The following is a 22,054-nucleotide window of genomic DNA, read 5'->3' on the forward strand; positions in this document are numbered from 1 at the left end:
TTAGGTCATGTGCTGCCGGATAGCATAGTTTCTCTGAGTCAGGCTCCTACAGTGGCTGATATATTTCTTTCCTTTTTACTAAAAGGCACAGCTTTGGATCAGCTCTAGATTCAAATGCCGGTTCTGATTCTTCTTCTGATCCTTTCAAATGCTTTATTAAGAGATCAAGTTGGAGAGAGAGAGATCCACTATCCATAGTCTCAAATGTCCAAAGACTGAAAACATTACTTTGCAAGTAGGATTAATTTTATGATCATCACAGCACAAATTACTTTACTACTCTCAGCATTTTGAGGACACACTCTGTGTCTTATTCATTTTGTATGTTTGTATCTCCAGCGCCCTGCACTCTGTCTAGCATAAGGCAGGACCTTAATAAATTCTTGCTGAATAAAAATAGCAGGGATCCATGCAAAAAAAAAAAAAAAAAAAAAAAAAAAATGAGACGGGAACACCTTATTATGCCATATATAAGAATAAACTCAAAATGGGTTAAAGACTTAAATGTAAGACCTAAAACCATAAAACTCCTAGAAGAAAATATAGGAAATAAACTCTCAGACATCACTCTTAGTAATATTTTTACTGTTATATCCCCTCGGGCAAGGGAAACAAAAGGAAAAATAAACAAATGGGACAACATCAAACTAAAAAAGTTTTTTCACTGCAAAGGAAACTATCAACAAAACAAAAAGATATCCTACTGAATGGGAGAAGATATTTGCCAATGATACATCTGATAAGGGGTTACTATTCAAAATTTATTAAAAACTCATACAACTCAACACCAAAAAACCAAACTATCCAATTAAAAAATGGGCAGAGGACATGAAGATACTTTTTTCCAAAGGGGACATACAGATGGCAAACAGACATATGGAAGGATGCTTATCATCATTAACCATCAGAAAAATGTAAATAAAAACCACAATGATATACCACCTCACTCTTGTCAAAATGGCCATCATCGATAAAGCAACAAACAAGAGTTGATGAGGATGTGGAAAAAAGAACCCTCGGGCTCTATTGGTGGGATTGCAAATGGGTGCAGACACTGTGGAAAACGGTATTGAGATTCCTCAAACAATTAAAAATAGAACTACTTTATGACCCAGCAATTCTGCTCCTGGGTATTTATCTAAAGAAATCCAAAACACTAATTCAAAAAAAAATATATGCACCCCTATGTTTACTGCAGTGCTATTCACAATAGCCAAGATATGGAAACAACTGAAATGCCCATCAATAGACGATTGGATAAAGATATTGTGGTACATGTATACAATGGAGTATTACTCTATCAAAAAAGAGAGTAAAATCTTACCATTTGTAACAACATGAATGGACCTAGAGGATATTATGCTGAGTGAAATAAGTCAGACTGAGACTAAGAAAGACAAATACTATATGATCTCATTTATATGTGTAATCTAAAGAACAGAATAAATGAGCTAACAAAACAGAGACAGATTTGGAGGAACAGAGAAAAAAATGATGGTTGCTAGATGGGAGGGGCGTTGGGGGATGGGGAGAAGGTGAAGAGATTAGAAAATACAAATTGGTAGTCACAGAATAGTCATGGGGATATGAAATACAGTGTGGGAATCATAATCAATAATGTTATAAATATTATGTAGGGTGTCAGATGGGTCCTGGACTTATTGGGGGTATCGTTTCATAGATCATGTAGATGCCTGACCACTGCACTGTACACCTGAAGCTGATGTAGAAGAATATTAAATGTCAACTATAATTAAGTATATATATAATTAAATATATATATAAAATTATATATATATATATATATATATATATATATATATATATAAAATATATAGTCACAGCATAGGGAGTACAGTCAATGGTATTGTAATAGCTATGTACGATGTCAGAAGTAGTAGTACAATGGGGGGCATCACTTTGTGAGGGGTGTAAATGTCTAACAAAAATAATAAATAAAAATAAAAATAAATAACATAAAAGGTAGCTGTGCTGAACACACACATGCACACAAACTAGTGGGGATCCATTGGAAATTTTTAAACAAAGAAGTGACGTGGTCTGATGTATGCTCAGAAAGTTGTATTTAAGTTGGAGTATCAGTGGGAAGAGACAGGAATTGAGATTAGAGGAAAGAGAGAGAGAGAGAGAGAGAGAGAGAGAGAGGGAACATGGGCATAAGTTATTTTATTAGAGAAGTTTGAATGGATGAAGAAAGTGTAACATTGCTGTCATAGCTATGTTGGTGGTAGCAGAACTTTTATAGAATAGAAGAGACTTACATATGTTTGAAATCAGTGGGGAAATTGATTAACCATACATAACAATGAGATGGAAGATGAGGAAAACAATGGAAAGAAAGTATCAAGCAAGTTCCTAGAGGAAGCGGGATGGGTCAAGGACACAGGGGAGAGTCTTGAAAATGAATAGGCTTATGTCTTCTGTGAAAACAAGTAAGGTTAAGATAGAAAAAAATGTTCAGGGGTGTGTGTGTGTATGTGTGTGTGTGCGCCTAGAGGCTGGAGGGTGGAGTGTTTAAAGTTGAGCTAATTAGTGTCAAATGGCCTAGATCAGTGGTTCTTACCACTGGCTGCACATTAGAACTACTTGGGGAGTTTTAAAAAAATACTGACATGTAGATTCCATGCCAGGCCAATTAAATCACAGTCTCTAGGGGTGGAGCCCAGACCCCAGTATTTTTAAACACTCCCAATGTGAGTCTAATTTGCAGCCACAGTTGAAAGCTACTGGCCTATATCTTCTTAGTAACATGGCAACAATGTTTCCTGCTGTGAGCAAGGAAAGTGGTGTGAGAATAGCACAAAGTTTAGAAGAGGAATAATTTAAGTGACTGAGAAAACTCAATGGAAAGTAAATAAACTATACTAAAAACGTCCTGAGGAGTCCAGGAAGCCCATATGATATTAAATATTTTGAAGCGCAGAGAATTCAACCAGCGTGGCATTGCGATGATCTGTAGCAGTAATGGGCAGCTCAGGAGCGGGGAAAATGAACATTAGGGACATTCAACATACAGAATTGGCACTGTTAATAGTTCCCGAATCATGCTGGGCATCAGAATAACCCAAGAATCTTTAGAAGGATACAAGACCCTTCGTTTAGTAGACCAGTGAATCTGGATTGGGGCTGACAATCTGTATTTTTAGGCAGCACCCCTGGTATGTGTGGCAGCCAATGCAGACTGGAGTTTGGGGACAACTGGAACAGATGGTCACCGCTGTTTAAAAATTTCCAGTGGATCCCTAGTAGTTTGTGTGTGTGTGTGTGTGTGTGTGTGTGTGTGTGTATTCAGTACAGCTACTTTCTATTTTATTTATTTTTATTTATTATTTTTATTAGACATTTACACTCCTTACAAAGTGATACCCCTCCCAAGTCTACTACCCCTATGACATCATGCATAGCTATTACAATACCGTTGACTATACTCCCTATGCTGTACTTTATATCCAGACAGAAAGTCAAGGAAGTGGGGGGAGGGGAATTCTGATTATAGCACTTGCATGACTGAAATATCAGCCCCTGAGACTTAGCTGGGTAGGGAGGCAAAGAGAGTCAGATGAGCACAGAAGAATAAGAAGCTGAGGAAGAGGTAAAGAGGTAAGCTGCAATGGACTGAATGTTTGTGTACCTCCAAATGTATATGTCGGAATCCTAACGCCAATGTGATGGTGTTAGGAGGTGGAGCTTTGGGCGGCAATTAGGCCTTGAGGATGGAGCCCTCTGGAATGGGATCAGTGCCCTTATAAAAGGGGTCCCAGAGAGCTCTCTCATCTTCTTTCTACCACATGAGGGTACAATGAGAAGTCAGCAGTCTGCAACCCGGAAGAGGGCTCTCACCAGAACCTGACAATGTTGGCACCCTGATCTCAGACTTTCAGCCTCCAGAAGTGTGAGCAATAAATTTCTGTTTTTTAATAAGCCCCTCAGTCAAAAGTATTTTGTTATAGCAACCCAAACTAAGACAAGCACAGAACAGAATTGCTGACAGAAGGGGAAGAAGATTTAGAGACAATGAGGTATTCTGGCAAAAAATACTATGTTGAGACTGTGGTCAGAGGGGGAAACTCAGTGTCTAATTTTGGATTTTATCTTATATGTCCTTATTTCTGCTCAAGACAGAAAAAGGAACCTAGGAACATAGAGGAGGGTACTATATTAGTTTTCTAGGGTTGTTGTAACAAATATCACAGGCTGGGTGGATTAAACAACAGAAATATATTTCCTCACATTTTTGGAGGCTAGAAATCTAAGGTCAAAGTGTTGTCAGGCTTGGTTTCTTCTAAGCCCTCTCTCCTTGGCTTGTAGATGGTTTTCTCTCTATATTTTCACATGGTCTCTCTGTGTCCTAATTTCCTCTTCTTATAAGGACATTAGTCATATTGGATTAGGGTACACCAATATGACTTCATTTTCTTCAATTGCTTTTTCAAAGGCCATATTTCCAAATACAGTCACATTTTAAGGAACTTTTGTTAAGACAGAGGGATTGTAATGGTGCCACTAAGTCTTCTATTTTGAGATTCGAATCTCTGGTATAATTTGATTTAACAAGTGTAATTGGCTTGGGACTTTTTGAAAGCTTTTTTTCTTTCTTTCCTTCACTTTCTTTCCACCATCTGTTAATGGTTCTGATGGGGAAACTGACCTTAAAATGGTTCCCTGCCACGTGGAACTGAAATAAAATGGTGGCCTGAGTGGAGAGAGAGGTCCCCAGCCTAAGCCCCATCCCACTTCCGCATAATCCCCTCCAAGCCACACCTTGAGCCAATCACCAGACGACACCTACCCCTTCCCCGACTCAAGAAAGTCCCCAACCCATAAAAACCTGCTCAAAATTTCTAGAGGCTCAGTCTTTTGGGAAGGATTCCGCTGAGCCCGCCAGCGTAATAAAGCTGACTCTCCTAACTCTCTGAGTGCCGCTTGGGTTCTTTCTGGTCTTGGATTCTGCAACAGTTCTGCTTCCTATACATTTACTATGCAGACCAGTTTTAATGTTTCTATGTACTTCAGTCCAGTGCTGACCCTGTGACTTGGGAAAGGCTTTGCACCTGTATGGGAACCATTCCTGACTTCAAGTTCAACCTACACAACATATGCAAAGGTGGCGATAAACGGCTTAACTGCACCTTCCCCCGCCCCAAATGACAAAGCTGAACTCACTAGAAAATTCCACTACAGGCTGAAGAAATTTACATCCTGATTAGAAAATATGAAACTTGAGACGAAACAAAGAGCTGGGGCAGTAGTTTCCAGCAGAGTCTGCCCAGCCAACCCTCCTCTTACTTTAATAAATCTTCCTTCTGTATTTCTATCTGACTTATGAGAGCTGGATGGGAGATCGCAGAGCATCCTCCTAAATCTCCGAAGGGTTCCTCCCATATGAATTTGGGGGTAGTCTGCTCAGGCTGCTATAACAAAACACCACAGACTGGGTGGCTTCAACAACAGAAACTTATTTCTCACAGTTCTGGAAACTGGAAAGTTCAAGATAAACGTGCCCACCACGTTGGTTTCTGATGAGAATTCTCCTCCTGGCTTGTAGATGGTCACCTTCTCACTATGTCCTCACATAGTTGGGTAGAGGGAGGGGAGGTGGGGAAGAGAGAAAGAAAGAGTACTCTCTAGTGTCTCTTCTTACTAGGATACTAATCCTATCAGATTAAGGTCCCTTATGGTCTTATTTAACATTAATTACTTCTTTAGAGACCCCATTTCCAAATATAGCCACACCAAGGATTAGGGCTTCAACATATAAACTTGGGGAGGCTACAAACATTTAATCCATAATGTGGCACGGGGGATACAATTCAGCCTATCACAGGCATCCCACCTAGGCACATGGTGCTGAAACTCACAGCTGAAACAAAAGAAAAACACAAATATGCTTTTGTTGTTGGCTTTTCAGAAATCAAGACAAATCTTCCAATAGTCTCACCGCTGGAGCTTAGGTTAGAGATGGTGTGAGCATATGCTAAACCAGCCTTCCCAAGCAGCTCTACCGTCACTGCTAGTTCTTGACCTAAGTCTCTAGGTCCTACAGGGACTGCTGTCTGTGTATGCTGTCTCCTAACTGCATCAGGAATGACAAGCCTGGCTTTATAACATAAACCAATTTCCTTCTTGAACTTGCGTGGGGAAATGAATGTGGGCCATTAGCATCATGGTGTTTAGAATCTAAATGAGAAATTTTATAGAGCAATTCTCACTTATGTTATTTATTGATTGGGTATTCATATCAAAACTGCCTAACAATCAGTGTCGAAAAAGAAAAAGAGATTTGGGGGATTTAAGCTATCAGTGGTTCTTTTAGTGACTTGGGTTTGATGTTAGTTATTCTCTTCTTTGTATGCCGAATACTGAAGGAGAAGCACATACTCATTATTACTTCTCAGAGTGTATCCCAGAAGCCTCCTGGAACCACAGCTGTGTAGAAATCTGATGTAGGCCCAAGGGTGCCATGGTTTTATCTTAAAAACTCCTGTTTTTAAAACAACTCTATTGAGGTATAATCCGCATGCCATTAAATTCACTCATTTTTATTGTACAAGTCAATGATTTTTAGTAATTTTACAGTTGTGCAGCCATCATCACAATGTGGTTTTAGAACATTTCCATCACCCCAATAAGATCCCTCCTGCCCTTTTACAGTGAATCCCTGTGCCCCCAGCCCTAGGCGAACACTAACCTTCTTTCTGTTTTCATAGGTAAACACCAAAAGGTATAAATATGCATATAGGTAAATGCCTAAGGGCCTTTGTTATCATTTATTTCTAGGTCCTATAGTTGTATACTATTATGACTAAAGGCTAAATTCTTCTAGAAGTGTTTCCTTGCTTTCAAAGTTTGTCTCTTAAGCTCCGCACGTGTCTCTTCAGGCAAGGGGCAAGGCACTGTAGCGGTCTGCAGCAGTCCTCCTATTTTGGGTCTAAGCTGTGTTTTCTAGGGATTCAGAAGAATCTGGTGGGGGCAGGTCTGCCTGGCATCTTCTGCAAGAAATGAGAACTCATCCTAAGAAGAAAGAGATTCCGCGACCTTCACAATATCTGCCTCTCACAAGTGTCTCCTCCCTCAGTTTCCTCACATACTCATCTAAAGCTGAATTACCTTGATTATCGGAATAACATAAGAGGGATATTAAAATATACAATTATGAACATTCTACATTCCATCCAATCCCCCAGTCCTCTTATTTTGTCATGTACCCTGCAATTCAAAAATTCTACTTCCTGAATATCCGTCAGTGAAATAAAATGATGACTTTTTCTTCAAATCTCCTAAGTTTCTAGTTTAATTATAGTTGTAATGGTTTTTAAAGCCAATTTAGTCATCAGGTCAATTTAATAATGTTGGAAAAAAGTCTAAAATCAACTTTATTCTGATATATTACTCCTTTTGCTAAAGGTTAAGTCACACATTTACTTAACCTACCAGCTTGTCCATTGTTTTTATAGATAATTATTACTTTAGAGACCCTTGATACAGTCAAGACTGTCAGATGATGTAAAGAAAGTGTGGCAAGTCTACTTGTTAAAAGTGAATTATTACTTCTTATTTCTAAGGACTGACAACCATTTATTATTTCTAACATCTACAAGGGGACAAATGGGTAGTCTAAGAAAATTAATTTTATTACTTTGGAAACGCAAGCCTATTATTTTCATTCCAGTAATTTCACCAAATGGTTATTACATTTAAATATTTCTTTCTAAATGAGTTCTTTCTGTCTATCTCTTTATGTTCTTACAGAAAGTGAAGTATGTAGTTTATTGCAAATATGATATGTGAAAAGGCAGAGATAATGCTGTGGGCTGAAAGAACATGAGCTTTTCCTTACTGTATAATTGAAACATGAAATAGTAAACATGAACCACACTTTTAATTGTATGCTGTCAAAATGAGACCAAAAAATGTTATTTAAAACATTCCTTTATCTATGCTAAAGCGTTTCTAAGAGACTGAGGCCACACGTAGTTTATAATCTTTTCTCTTTCTTTTTCTACTTTGCACAGGTGTTAACTATTATATTCACGTAACTTTTCTACACTATTTATTAGAATGCTTCTGATCATACAATTCACATCAAGATTGGTAGTTCGAAAAACCAAGATAAGTACAATACTTACAGGTGAAAATAAAAGCTCATGTGAAGATAAATGCAGAGATTAGGGTTATGCATCTACAAGGCAAGGAATGTCAAAGGTTGCCAGCAAATGACCAGAAGCAAGAAGAAAGGCATGGGGCAGATTCTCCCTCATAGCCCTCAGAAGAACTAACTCTGCTGACACCTTGATCTTGAATTTTTAGCCTCCAGAACTGTGAGACTAAATTTTTGTCAGGCCACCCGGTTGCGGTACTTTGTTATGGCAGCCCTAGCACATTAATACACAGGGTTTTAACTAAGTTCTCTGTGCTACAGTTTCCTCATACATAGAGTGCTAATAATATTGACCTTCTAAGTTTTTATGAAGATTAAATGAGTTAATGAATATAAAATGCTTAGACTTTACCTGCCACATAGAGGCATAGGGCAGACATTACTGGTTGGTTGAATCAACAACCATTCCTATTACCTTCTCATTTGCTAAATACTAGCATCCTGTTTGTAAGATGAGTTATTCTGCTTATGATACAGGAGAGTTAGCATGTCCCTAGGTAGACAAGGAGGTCCCTGGTAAAATAAACAAAGACAGCCATATCCTAAAACTTCGGGTTTTGAAATCACTCCTTTGCTCCAGGACATAGTGTAACAAGGCCTTGAGGTTAATCATTAAATTCATTTTGGCCTGACAAATGGAGCAGATCTGATAGATAAAAAGTGGGTTACTTTGCTAATTCCTTTAGGATGGGCAAACAAAGCCAACCAGGTAGACGAATTTCATTAGAAAGCGCCAATTCCCTTCTTCAAACAATTCCCTTCTTCAAACAGCTCCCGTTCCCCAAGCAGGCAAGGGAAGGTATAAAAGTAAGAGTTTTTGCCTCAGTCATGGGGCACCCCCATTTGGGACCCCCTCCCACTCAGGAGTTGCAACCTCTTCTCCTGCCTCTAACAGACTATCCTCTTTTTAAAACTTTTTGCTTCTCCCTGGTCCATGTTTCCATTCTTTGGCTTCATGAGACAAGATCCCGGCCCACATTAGAAAGTGCTAGCAGGTCCAACATCACCCACATCACTTACTTGAAGATTAATAATTCCCTACTGATATGAGGAATGTAAGAAATAGATTTTTTGGTTTAGCATGGTGGAAGTCAGAGGTATTAGAAATAAGATAGAACATATCAAACTGGCTGCTTTCAGAAGGTTAAAGTTTTGGGTGTTTTCCCCCAGGAGGTTAGAATATTAGAAGAAAGAATAATAATTCAAAGGGTGTAAGTGACAAAAATATCAATATTTTTAGAAAAAGAAAGGAGAGTTGTTAGAGTTTAGTGGCTTGGTAATCATGGGCCCACCCTTCCTTAGGTGATGGGCACATGTGTAATCCAATGAATACCAGCTGGGTGAGCTATTGGAAGTCCAATTTTGAACACAAGACTAAAAAGGCTAAAAATGGATAGAAGCTGTAATACAGTGGTTAGGGCACAGCTTCTAGACACAGGCCATCTGTATTTGAATCCTGACTCTATCACTTACCAACTGTGTGACTTTGGGCTATATTTATCCTCCCTGTACCCAGTTTCCTCATGTATAAAATGAGAATAATAGTACTTATTTTATCCAGTGCCCACTATTGTCCTTGGAGTTACGTATGTATCAGTGAGTAAAACAGACATGGTTTTTGCCTACATGGAACTTTCAGTCTTTGAGAGAGATAGATACCAAACAGAGAAAAATGAGTATTTACTACAAATTGTTGTATGTACGTATGTGTTATGTAAAATGCTTAAAACAGCACCTCGTTCATGGAAGGTGAAACAGCACCTAGCAACATGGAAGTGTGAGTGTTCACTCATTTATTTAGTAGCAGTGTTCTGACCACACATTATCCCTGTAGTTTCCGATTCCCAGCCCTCTGGACATATCTTAGCTCCTGTACATTTCTGAGCTTGGTTTTCTGCCCTTCCCACTGATGCTGAAAACTCCAGTATACTTCCATTAAATTTCCTTTTGTTTAATTTAGCCAACGTTGGTTTCCATTGCTGGCAATCTGAGAACTCTGATACAGTAGTTCACAGGGTTGTTTAAGGATTAAATAAGATTGTGTATATTACGCATATACATTCTCAATAAATACTAATTCTGGGAGGGGCGACCTCCGTATATTGAAAGTGGAAAGGATTATGTCAGATTGAGAGCGAGCTGATAAGTAGAAGTAGACAGAAAAACATCAGCACATGAATTCAGTTTAAGGGAGACCCAGAGGATTGGCACGATGATAAAGGAGGACTAGCTTTCATTTATACGGTCAAAAGTTTGAGAGTGGTAAACAGGTCAATCTGAGAAACTCACAGAATGAGGACTTGAATGGAATGCTTTACAGGTATTGTTTAAGTGTTGATAGTATTGACCCAGAAGATTTAATGTAGCGTATGCAGTCCTATTCAGAAGGAAATCCTTTCTTCTTTTTTTGTGTCACCTGAGAAAACATTCTACAAAAACAACCTTTGAAGAATATGGTCTTTATTCTTGGCATAAAGTACTACAAAAGAAAAACTAATAAAGAATGGTAGTGCCATTTGTTTGATACCAATCCAAGTAGACTCATTATTGTAAGGTGCAAAGGTACACATTTTAAACCCGGGAGGAAAGGTAATATTCTGCCGATGGATGCAATATCACAAATATGCACATGCATATTCATATATTGCCAATTATTCTTTTGAAGCTGTATAAATTACACATTTGAAAACTAAGAACTGAAAATATGATACATATGGGAAACTCTTCAGCATTCTGAGATAAAAATTGAATGAAAAAGGATTCCTGCAAAAGCTCTTTTCCTGTCAAGTTTCTTCTATTCCATTTCTAATCACCAAATCCTACTCAGTTTTTTCACTACCCCCATAATCCAATTATCCTAAGGCATCAGGAAATAGGAAGTACTCTACCTTTGTTTCCAGCACCAATCTCATACCTGGCTTTTAAAGATAAACTCTTATCCTGAATTAAAGGGCTAAACAATAGTTAGCGCCAACACTTTCACCATGCCATCAGCTAATCAACATTCATTCATTCGTTCTACTTACCATTTCCACAACTGGAGCTGTTTTCAAGGATGCAGCCTTGAGAGAGCAATGTGTTGTTGAGATCGTCTGGACTGAATATGCGACTGAACCCAATTAAGGCCTCGATATAAACTTTTTAAGATTCTGGTGGGCAGGGGTGAGGATCTGTTTGTCTTGTGGCCACCCAAGACAAGCCTCATATATATAAGTTCCCTTGCTTATTAAACCTGCCACCTACCAATCTGGAGTGACCTGCTTCTTTCTTTCCCTCTGTGCCCTTGGGCCAGTTACAAATTTCACTCAGAAACTCCCAATGTTTCATACCAACAATTGGCGAGCCAGCCAGGGGACTGAAGAAATGGGACATGGGAAAGAGGCATTCGCAGGGGAAATCCCGAGTTGACCATCAACCACTATGTGGGCAGGGGTGGCCTGTATGTTAGATGCTTATGGATGGACTGCCTCATGAGTACGGGATGCCCCAAAACACCAGCTAGTTTAATGCACTTGCCTGAGGAACTATGCATAGCACACTGACAAAGAAGGAAGTTACAGACTGCCGCTGTGGGCTGGCTCCTACTGTGGGCAGCTTCATTGGCCATCGATGCACAGCTATCGATGCACAGCTATAGAGGCAGAAGCTCATGTTAAAAGGTTAGAAGAGCTGAGGTTAGTGAAAGATGTGTGTTTGTCCACTATTTTGCTAGCTTCAGGGCTGGCAGACAAGTTGGAAGAGCAGGTTAATAAGTTGGAGACCTTAGTGTGCCATTTTGCAAAGCTAGGAAGGTACAAACTGCCTTGAATTAAGGTCTGAGTGCTTGTTACAAAGCCAGATTGAGATACTAAGAGATGGAATCCCTGAGAAAGTGAGGAGAACAAAGAGGAAGATGTTATGGTGATTGACAAAGAAAGGGACTAAACTCTCCTTGCTGTCTAGTCTGACCCCTAATACAAAGGAAAACAAAAGCACAGCAACAAGAACCCCAGGCAGCAGGGCAGCCCCAATTCAGGAAACATGCATGAGAGAATATACCCCTGCTGAGCTTACTGATATAGCTGCCAACTTCCAGAATAAGACCAGGGAAAGGGCATGGTTGTGTGGCTATAGGATATGGCAGGAGACACAGAAAATGAACATGACAACACACCCTGCCCTCTGGCAACACCTGCATGGAGTTTGGAGAATTCAAGGTACTCACTCCCTTATAGGTTGGATTATTCTATCTGGCAGGGAGGCTTGGTCCAATGAGGGGGATCTCCCTGGGCACTGCATCCCTGAAAATCGATACAGGAAGTACAACAAATTTTCAGGGAGTTGAGAGTTAGACAGGCAATCTATAATCCTATATTTGAAGGCCCTGATTGGGCCACATTCACTGCAGGAATGAAAGCCAAGATACTCCAGTCCACCCCCAGAACCCAGTTTGGGACTTTGATATCCATGCTGAACCCAGATGGAGGACAAAATATTTATGATGTTGGGCAATCTGCTGCTGATCTTGGGGAAACTGACAAATCCCAGGAAAGACCTGAAACAGAGAGGAAACTCAAAGGTCAAAAGGCTATTCCGATTGGCTGTAAATAGTCTGCCAAAAGTAACCAGGAAGCAAATGTGGTTTGACCTCATTGCTGCTGGGACCCCACTCAAAAAGATAAATTCTGTGTTGGTCAACTTGTGGAAAACCTTTAAACCTGAATGACAATTTAAACCCATCCCATTTGCCACTATCATCCCTGATGTGCTGCCAGCTTTAGCAGAGGTCTTAGAGATATAGTCCTATTCGGGATGGGTGCCTGCCATGTCCCTGGTATAAGATGGAGGCCAAGACTGCCTCCAGATGAGGGAGTGGTCTTCCTTTTTTTTCTGTCTCTCCTTGCCTTCTGTGTCTGAAAGAGGGCAAGTTTCAAATTTTACCCAGGAAGCTCCCAAGTTTTTGAACCAACAAATATCAAGTTTCAGATTTTACCCAGGAAGCTCCCAAGGCTTTGAACCAACAAATATCAAGTATCCCTCCATTACATTCAAGTTCAATGTCTCATATCTAAAACTGCAAAAAAGAGGAAAGGCCCGTGAGAAAGCAGATGGATGGACAGCAATAGAACATTAAAAAAAAAAAAAAAAAAAAAAAGTACTCTCTGGGAGGGTTGCCCTCCACACCAAAACTTTGATTTGTCCTCTTCTGTGGTAGGTAAATCTGTAATATGAGAGGTAGGCATAAAAATCTCTTCTTCGGATTCCACTCATAAGTGTTGGTCTCGCCTAACCAACTCCCTTGGCTCTGATTTCATGCTCTGCAAGCCATTGTGTGGCTACAATTTGGTTTCTCAAATAGATCTGCCTATGGAGTGAGAATATTTTTGTCATACCAACAGACACATTTCTGATGAACATAGCAGTTATGCTTCTCACTGAAAACGAACAGATTGTGTCCCTGTTTATACTTCACTCAGTTGTGAGTTTGGTTTTCTGGAGTCATTTTCTCTGCACCTAATCAACCTTGTGACAAGGCTGTAATAAATGTATTAAATTTTCAAAGCTAAGGATTGGAACTGGAGCCATGGTAACCACCCTCGTTTCTCTGATGTCCTTGTGGCTCACCTTTCTTTAGCTTTAACACATGGATGCTCAGAGGATGATGCAGGAGTCTTCGGATCTTTGGGTATTTGTGGTGAAGATAGTATTTTATGTCCTTCGGTCTTTATGAATGTGTGTGTCCGAGAAGAATGCCAGCCCCATAGAGGAGTAAAGCTTCCACAACTCTACAGGTGCCACCACTTCATAGATGATGAGACAACAGATGAGAGCATGATAGTTTAAATCTGAAGCACAGGAAAGGATTATCCTGTTCCCCTGCCTCCAAGTCCCACAGGGAGAAGTGATGAGCCCAGATGGATGCTGTGCGTGCAGTAGGTCGAGTCGTCCTTGAAGTTTGGCACACCCAGCAACAATGTGCACAGACTCCCTGGGCCCATGCAGGTCTGTCCTTCCCAACAGACATACTTCAGAGACACAGGAGACAGGCAGAAATTCCAAGAAGGTGAATAATTGTGCAAATTCTGTGAAGCACAGTTAGCATCTGCCAGTTAAGCTGCAGTAGGGGGTCACTTAGAGGAGTCAGAGAGACATCGCCAGAGAGAAAACTTAGAATCAGATTGTAAAGAATTGTAACCAGCTAAAGGGTTCCACTTTTCCAAAGAGTGCTAGAGTTTCACTCTATGGAGTCTTAAAAGCACATTCTAGGGGTCTTTCATTCCAACGTCCTTATTACATATTGAGAAAATAGGCACAGGTGATGCATAGTGCTCTGTCCAGCTGATTAGAAGCAGAACAGGAACCAAATCTAATTTCCGAAACATATTAATTGGTTAATTCATACAAGCTATTATTTTAAATAACAGGACTTTTCCAAAATGAGTGTCCAAAGTCCACTTAAGATTTAGAATTTGAACATCTGAAAGGAGTTCTGAGAAACGGTGGTGTTCATTCCCTTTCTCTTTGACTCTACTCCTAAGTTCCTAGACTGGCTCCATGCCTCTCCTGAGGCAGACAGCACTCAGGCTTGCCGTGACAGTGTGAGGCGAAAGCTTTGGGCTATGCTGAGGACCTGGCAAAGTGAACTGGATAGGCTTCCTCAAACCATATTTCATGGACTAGTAGGTCACATGGATGGCAGTGATGGAGCTTAGGAGGAAGACTGGGAAGGCAGAAGATGAGTATGCTGGGTCTCCTGAACCTGGGAGGCAATTGACAGCCTATCTTTATACCACTGGCTCACTACACAAGAGACCACTTTGCCAAGTCTTACTGCCTCTGAGATTTCAACAGCAGACATGAATCCTCATGTGAAAAATGCCTACCCATCTAAGTGGAGCCCCAACCAGGGAATGCAGAATTAGAATCAACAATCAGGACATATGCCACTGAAATAGGACTGTAAGAAAGTGAAATGAACAGAGAATAAGGAACTCAGAGACACAATCTTCTAGTATTCTCTTCATATCCACTGGAATATGAGGTCTGGCAATTAACTTCGCAAACTCATCCTAGAAATAGTGCGACATACCTCATTGATGGATATCACTATGGTCACCTTGGAAGTACTCCCCTTGGGAAGCTATGCACTGATGCAAGTGCCTAGTCCACCTTTCAAAGCAATTTTAGAACTCTTTTTCTAGAATGGCCATCAGAGCTGTTGTCGTATTACTCTTGATGTCCTGAATGTCATTAAATGTCTTCCTTTCAATATTTCCTTGATCTTTGGGTAAAGAAAGATGTCATGGGCGGCCGATCAGGTGAGTGGGAAGGCTGTTCCAGTACAGTGATTTGTTTACTGGCTAAAAACTCCCTCACAGACAGCGCCGTGTGAGCTGGTGCATTGTCGTGACATAAGAGCTCCTTCAGGACCATTTTTGCACACACCTTTCTCATGCCAAGATTTTCAGTTAAGATTTTCCTGTTTACCTATTGATGTTTACTTGGTTTGTTATGTTTCTCACAGTCAGCTGACGCACAATTCAACAAATTTTTGCAATGTTTTCTTCAGTTCTACTTATTACTGGCGCCCTGACCTCTTTTCATCATTGACACATTCTCTCCCCTCAGAAAAACATTTAATTCATTTGTACACTGCTGTTTTCTTCATGGCTGTTAAGCCATATTCAGGCCAGAAGCACAAACTTCATTTTAAAAGCCATCTTGTCTTGATCCTGCCTTGCTTTATCTCCTAGGAGCCTATGATCAGAGGGCCTGGGCAGTCCAGACGTGATCTGGGGCCAGTTTGTGGAGCTGGAGGCCTTGGTCATGCCCTGAAACCTTTTGTCAACGAAAACCCCCTGAAGCATTGAAGGGAGAACAGCCTCATTTACCCTCCTCCTATAAAACTCCATACCCCTCTTTGCTCTCGGAGGTTATGATCTTTTCCCTCAGCTCTAGCCTGACCTCCTGCAGCTCAAACACACCAAAGAAATTCTAATAGACCAATCTTGGTCTCCCGGAACTCATTCCTCCGGCCATGCCTAACAATGGCATTGTCCCCATAAATGTGGACTAACATGTCCCTGATTTCACTTCCACTCTTCCAAGTGTAACAAGAAATTTAATGTTTGTTTGTTGCTCTAATTCAAGCTCATGTATTCTCCCAACAGCACACAAAAACATGCAACAACAATAACAAACACCACTCAGCAAGACACCGCCACACGTGGATAGGAACACAGCTGTGAGACAGATACACCAAGGTTATGAAACCTTACCGAGCTGTTTGTACAGTGCTGCCAATGTAAGTGCACGGTGGCAAGTTTGAGAACTTAATTGTCAGACCTTGAATATCATAAGAAATGTCCCACGAACAGCAGGACTAATTTCTTACTTATCTGCTCTAATAGAACATAACCTCCATTAGGTGAGGGCTGCGTCTCTCTGTTCACCACTGCACCCCCAGGCATCAAGCATACTGCCTGGCACATAGGAAGCAATCAATAAAAGGTGTTGGGTAAATAAGCAAAGGAAAGAGTCACTACTTTCTCTTGGCAATGGTCTACTGCCTTTTGTGCCTTCTTGTATCTCATTTAAAACATCCACATTCTATCTTATGAGAGCTGTTCTCCGTTTATAGTGATTTTTCCTAGAAAAATAATCTTAACACTTTAGAGATCACTGCTGTAGTTCATGGTTTCTTAAACAAATTCTAACACTGACAAAATCTGTAGAAACTCCTCTTGTCAACCTGAATTTCCCAAGGTTAGCTTTCTTGCAGAGAGAATTAGCAAAGCTTGTGAAATCTGTGCAAAATCTCCATTACAAATGAACCAGATCTGGCCAGAGGGACCTAAAAAACCCAGGAGGAACCTATAGGAATTTTTAAAAAGTTTAGCTGTCATGTCTGTTTTCTAAGCAGACAAGATATATAGACATAGAGACATTTTCTCAACATACCTTAGAGAGGGCAGAATATAGCCTAGTTTGATCAGATCAATAATCACAGTTAAACTTATACAGAAGGTAAGCATTTGGTTTCAAGGCAAAACTTTAAGAAGAAACTAAATGTTAGCTTTTGAGAAAGAAATGAGAAACAAATAGAGATACAGGCCTTGGCAATCAGAGCTTTAGATGTTTAAGTAACAGCAAGTGTCCGTATCAACTTTAGTGCCCTTAAGGCATTCTTATCATTTTACTATGATTTCAGCCTTTTGGGGGATGTAGTTCTCCATTACTGTTCTTTTGATTTGTCTTTATAACCTATAATTTAAAGTCAGAACGAATCAAAATTAAACTAGAGATTAGTTTTTGTTAAGCCATATTTAGGCCAGGAGCAGAAACCTCATCTTAAAAGCCATCTTGTCTTGATCCCGTCTTGCTTTATCTCCTAGGGGCCTGTGATCAGCGGGCCTGGGGCCAAACTGTGGAGCTGGAGGGCTTGGTCATGCCCTGAAACCCTTTGGCAATGACATCCCCCTGAAGCATTGAAGGGGGAACAGTCTCGTGTAGCCCCCTCCTGTAAAACTCCATACCCCTCTTTGCTCAGGGAAGTTATGATCTTTTCCCTCTGCTGTAGCCTGGCCTCCCGCATCTCAAACACGCTACATAAATTCTAACAGACCAATCTTGGTCTCCCGCGACTCACTCCTCTGGCTGTGCCTAGCAGTTTTTGGAGTAATTTCTGAATGTGAGACTTAGATCCACCTAACATTTATTGACCATCCTCTAGGTACCAGCCATCTGCTTAAAACTGGAAATAAAAGGGTAAATAAGATAGATATGGTCCTTGCCCTCCCAGAATTGATAAATTAGTAAGAATAAGATGTACAAACTTACAATGACATACTGTGATATGGTCTATGATGGGGAAAGTGCAGGATTCTGTGAGAGCATAATGGGGCATAGGAGAAATTGCCTGGAGAAAGTGGATTATGAATTGAAAGTGAAGAGAATTTAGGTGAATGAGGAGGTCATTAAGAGGACATGACCTCTGGTTGACCCGAGACCTGGACCCCGGTAATCAGGCTCCTCACCCCTACCCCTGTACTTGGAACTGATGTTCTGCCCACTGTTCCCACAGTGGGAGCTGTTTTCAAAGACTCAGCCTTGAGAGAGCAATGTGTTGTTGGGGCCACCTGGGCTGAATATGTGATTGAACTCAGTGAAGGCCTCTATATAAACTTTAAGATTCTGGTGGGCCGGTACAGAGGTCGACTCATCTTGTTGTCCACTCAAGACAAGCTTCATATGTAAGTTCCATTGCTTATTAAACCTGACACCTACCCATCCAAAGTAGTTTTCCTTTCTTTGGTTTCTCCTTGCCTTCCATTTACAGGGAGCAATTTGTGGCCCAACAGTGGTGGAATGGTAGAGAGAGACATTAAGCAGAAAAATGCAGAGGTGAAATTGACACGTTTGAGGATGGGTCCAGGAGATTGTGTGGCTAGGCCACCACATCAGGTTATGAATGCTGGGCTTGGAACAAAAACATGGGGTGGGGTGAATGGAGAAATCTTACTGACATGTCCATCACCAAGTTTTGCACCCTGGCATGAGGCTGCATCTGCTCCAAGACAAAAATATATTTTCTAATTTGCACAGATATGTCAGTTGGGCTGACTGTAGTCCTGTGAAGTGATAGGTTGGGGCCAGATTATAAAGGACTTTGTAAGTTTTAGACCTGAGTCTTGGGAGCAGTGGGGAAGAGGGATTCAGTAGTTTAAGCAGGAGAATGAAAGATAAGATGTGCACTTTAGAAAATCACTATTTAGACTGAACGGTAATTTAGATGGGAGAGCGGGAGATGGGTGGGAGACCATAGTATTAATCTGAAGGAGAGATAAGGGAGACCTAAACTGGAGGGGGCTGTTATGGAAAGAAGTGATTGGTGACTGATTGGGATTTGCAGGACCATAGAAGATAGAGGGATAAGTACTATGCTCAAGATATAGCCTTGAGCAACTGAAGTGACTTATTTCTGGAGGTAGGAGAGTAGGTTGAATGAAGAAAAATGGACTTCAGTTTTGGACATGGTGCCTCCAAGTAGAGAGGCTCATAGATAGATGGATATGTGAGTGCAGCTCAGCCAAAGATTTGCTGGTGATACATATTAGGGTGTTATCAAAATATAGATGAAAAATTCATGGGAATAGATGAGATTACCTAGGGGGTCATCTCTACTTAAGTGTGTAGAATTAAAAGAGCAGGGGGAACATAATGTAATCCTGAGAGACGCTAAAGCTTAAAAGATGGATGGAGAAAGAATTGTCAGTAAAGGCGACTGCAAAATAGCAGCCAGAGATGCTAGTAGACTTCCAGGAGGAAGAAAAAGTTCAATGAGATAAAGACCAAAATATGGTTATGAAAGTTATCAGTTGGTGGAATTTTGGGAACAGTGGAATGGATTGGAATGGGAAGCCTTGAAGGACAAGCATGGAGGGCACGGCAAATGCAGTATAATGGGAAGAGTATTCAGTCTATTTGAACAGGGAAACTTAACTATTGCACTCCTTCCCCCACCTTTTTCTTCCACAGTAGAAGACAAGAAGACTTCCAAACCATTAAAAGGAAAAGGACAACCACTCCTCCCCAAAGAATGTAATGAAAATATTGTCTCTCTCCCAGGGGATTTTTGAAGACTAAGTCCTTTCTGCCTTCAAAGAAAAGATAGCAAGTTTTGGTTTCTAGCGATGTCAGCTTTGATTTCCACGGGCTACTGAGATCTAATCAAATAAAAAGAGGAAACTAGGGTATTTTTGGGATGAGGATAAAAGAGGGTGTAGGGAAGAAAATGAGGAAGTAGAAAGGTGATAGGCAGATGAACCCTTGAAATCAATTTCAGGGAGGCTTTTTTCCTCTGATGAATCAGTTATGAGAACATAGAGGACCCCTTCCAGGACCACTGCTCACTTGCCCAGGAGTCTCAGGTTGCTGACTCACCGTCAGTGACATCACTCAAGAGCCAGCACTCAGTCCTGTATCTGTTACGCCTCAGCCTCTTTGCAGAGGACCATCATCGTAGGTTGCAGAGGCACGGCAGCCTGCCTAGGTGTGGGAAGTTGTGCCCAGACTCATACAACAGTGCCCACCCTTCATGCTCCAAGAGACCCATAAACCCAAAGGGTCCTTTCAGGGATGGGATAGAGATACTCACAAACCTGTATTAGGCAAGGGTGGGAGGACAGCTGCTGCACACAATAAATTGGAGACATCTGAGCTGGGATATTGTTCAGTGACGCCCCTATCACCACAGTGTGAAGTAAGTATGAGAAGGGAAGGGCTACCTAGAGACCTTGTGGAGGACCTGAAAGGTGAGTATGGATTAGTGATAAATTATGAAAGAAGAACAGGGTGTGATGACTGATAAAACATGTGGACCAACGAAGAGAGGTTTCTAAGAGAACTAGATTTCAGTCCTGAGTTGTTAGAAACTACTTTAGAAAAACCAAAGCTGGAAATTTCTCTTTGTGCCTGCTTTTGGGGGGTAGATTGTCAGGGCCGAAGAGGAAATTTGAACTCCATCTCTACTTTTCACTTCTCATGACACTCAGTTTTGCCCAGGTAAGTGCCCTGGCACAACGCCACATGCTTCAGTGAACACAGATGCTGCTCCAGCTCCGGAAGCTGGTGTGGTTGATCTGCTCCCTTTGCTAGTAAATGGTTCAGTAGTTAGGGGGTGTGACTCCATTCAGGAGAGATTTGGCTCTCCGGGACCCAGAGACTAAATAAGAACATAGATACATCAGGAAGAAAATAGGGTTTAGAGCGAAACTTAGCAAAAACTGTAAATGGCAGTGTATAAAAATGTTTTTTTTTTTCCTTTAAAGGAGGCTTTCTATGGGTCATATTTTTATCTAATCTCTTTCAATATAATATCACTGGTATCACTCGCAAATAAAATACAACTGGTATGTTGAATATGAAATATTCCAAAAGTAATTCCAAACTTTGCCATTAGTTTGGTGTTTATCCTCTATTTTTCTCCCTTTAATGGGAATTTATTGAAAGGTTATGGTAAATCCTTGCTCCTTTATCTCGTCTGGACTGTGTTCTCAGCTTTTAGGTCGTTGCTTAGGCTCACAGTTAGAGATGACAACCCTTTTGTCAGATGTAAACTGTCTTCTGGTCCAGGGAATAATAACTGTGTGGGCTCTGTTAATAAAACTCTCTAGTTTAGCCTGTTATTGCGGAATGATTTTTTCATGGAGTACTTATTCTCAACATTCAAGAAATCAGTAACATTGTCATTTTAATAGCTTCTTTTTATGGCAGATGCCATAAGCATATTTCCTTTCCCTTCTAGAACACTGCCTATTATGCAGATACAACTTTAACCAAGCAAAGTTGTAAGAGGTATAAATAAATAATTTTGCATTTTCCTCATAGGACAAATGACTAAATGCTAATTTGGAACCTGGCAAACTTGGCTTGCTTGTTAGAAAATTTTAGAATAATGTGCCCCCTTACTGCAATTCATGTCATATATTCTATTTTATATGGCAAATCCCCAAATGAATAAATGAATTGTGCTTCTCCTAATGCTATTTTCTGGAAGACAGGAAACTTATGCATGGCAGAGGCAGAAATTTAGTGTTGCTTCCCCTGATTGAATCCTATTTTTCATTTATATATTCCTACCATCCCAGGTTGAAATGATGTTATTTCTACACGTTTGTCTATATGATGACCCAAGATATCACCTCTGATGTTTCATGAACTACTTTACTCCATGAGATTTAAAGTGCCTGTATTTTTAGCAACTACAGATAGACATGGGTATTGGATGCTGAGAATTTTGTGCATATTAGGATGTCTGCATTAAATTCACTCTGTTTGCAATGTGGAGTGGAATTATGTCATTCTCTGATTCATTTTAAATTATTTCAAATATTG

The sequence above is a fragment of the Rhinolophus sinicus genome, linkage group LG06 (genome assembly GCF_036562045.2).
Source record: "Rhinolophus sinicus isolate RSC01 linkage group LG06, ASM3656204v1, whole genome shotgun sequence".
Taxonomy (NCBI): Eukaryota; Metazoa; Chordata; class Mammalia; order Chiroptera; family Rhinolophidae; genus Rhinolophus; species Rhinolophus sinicus.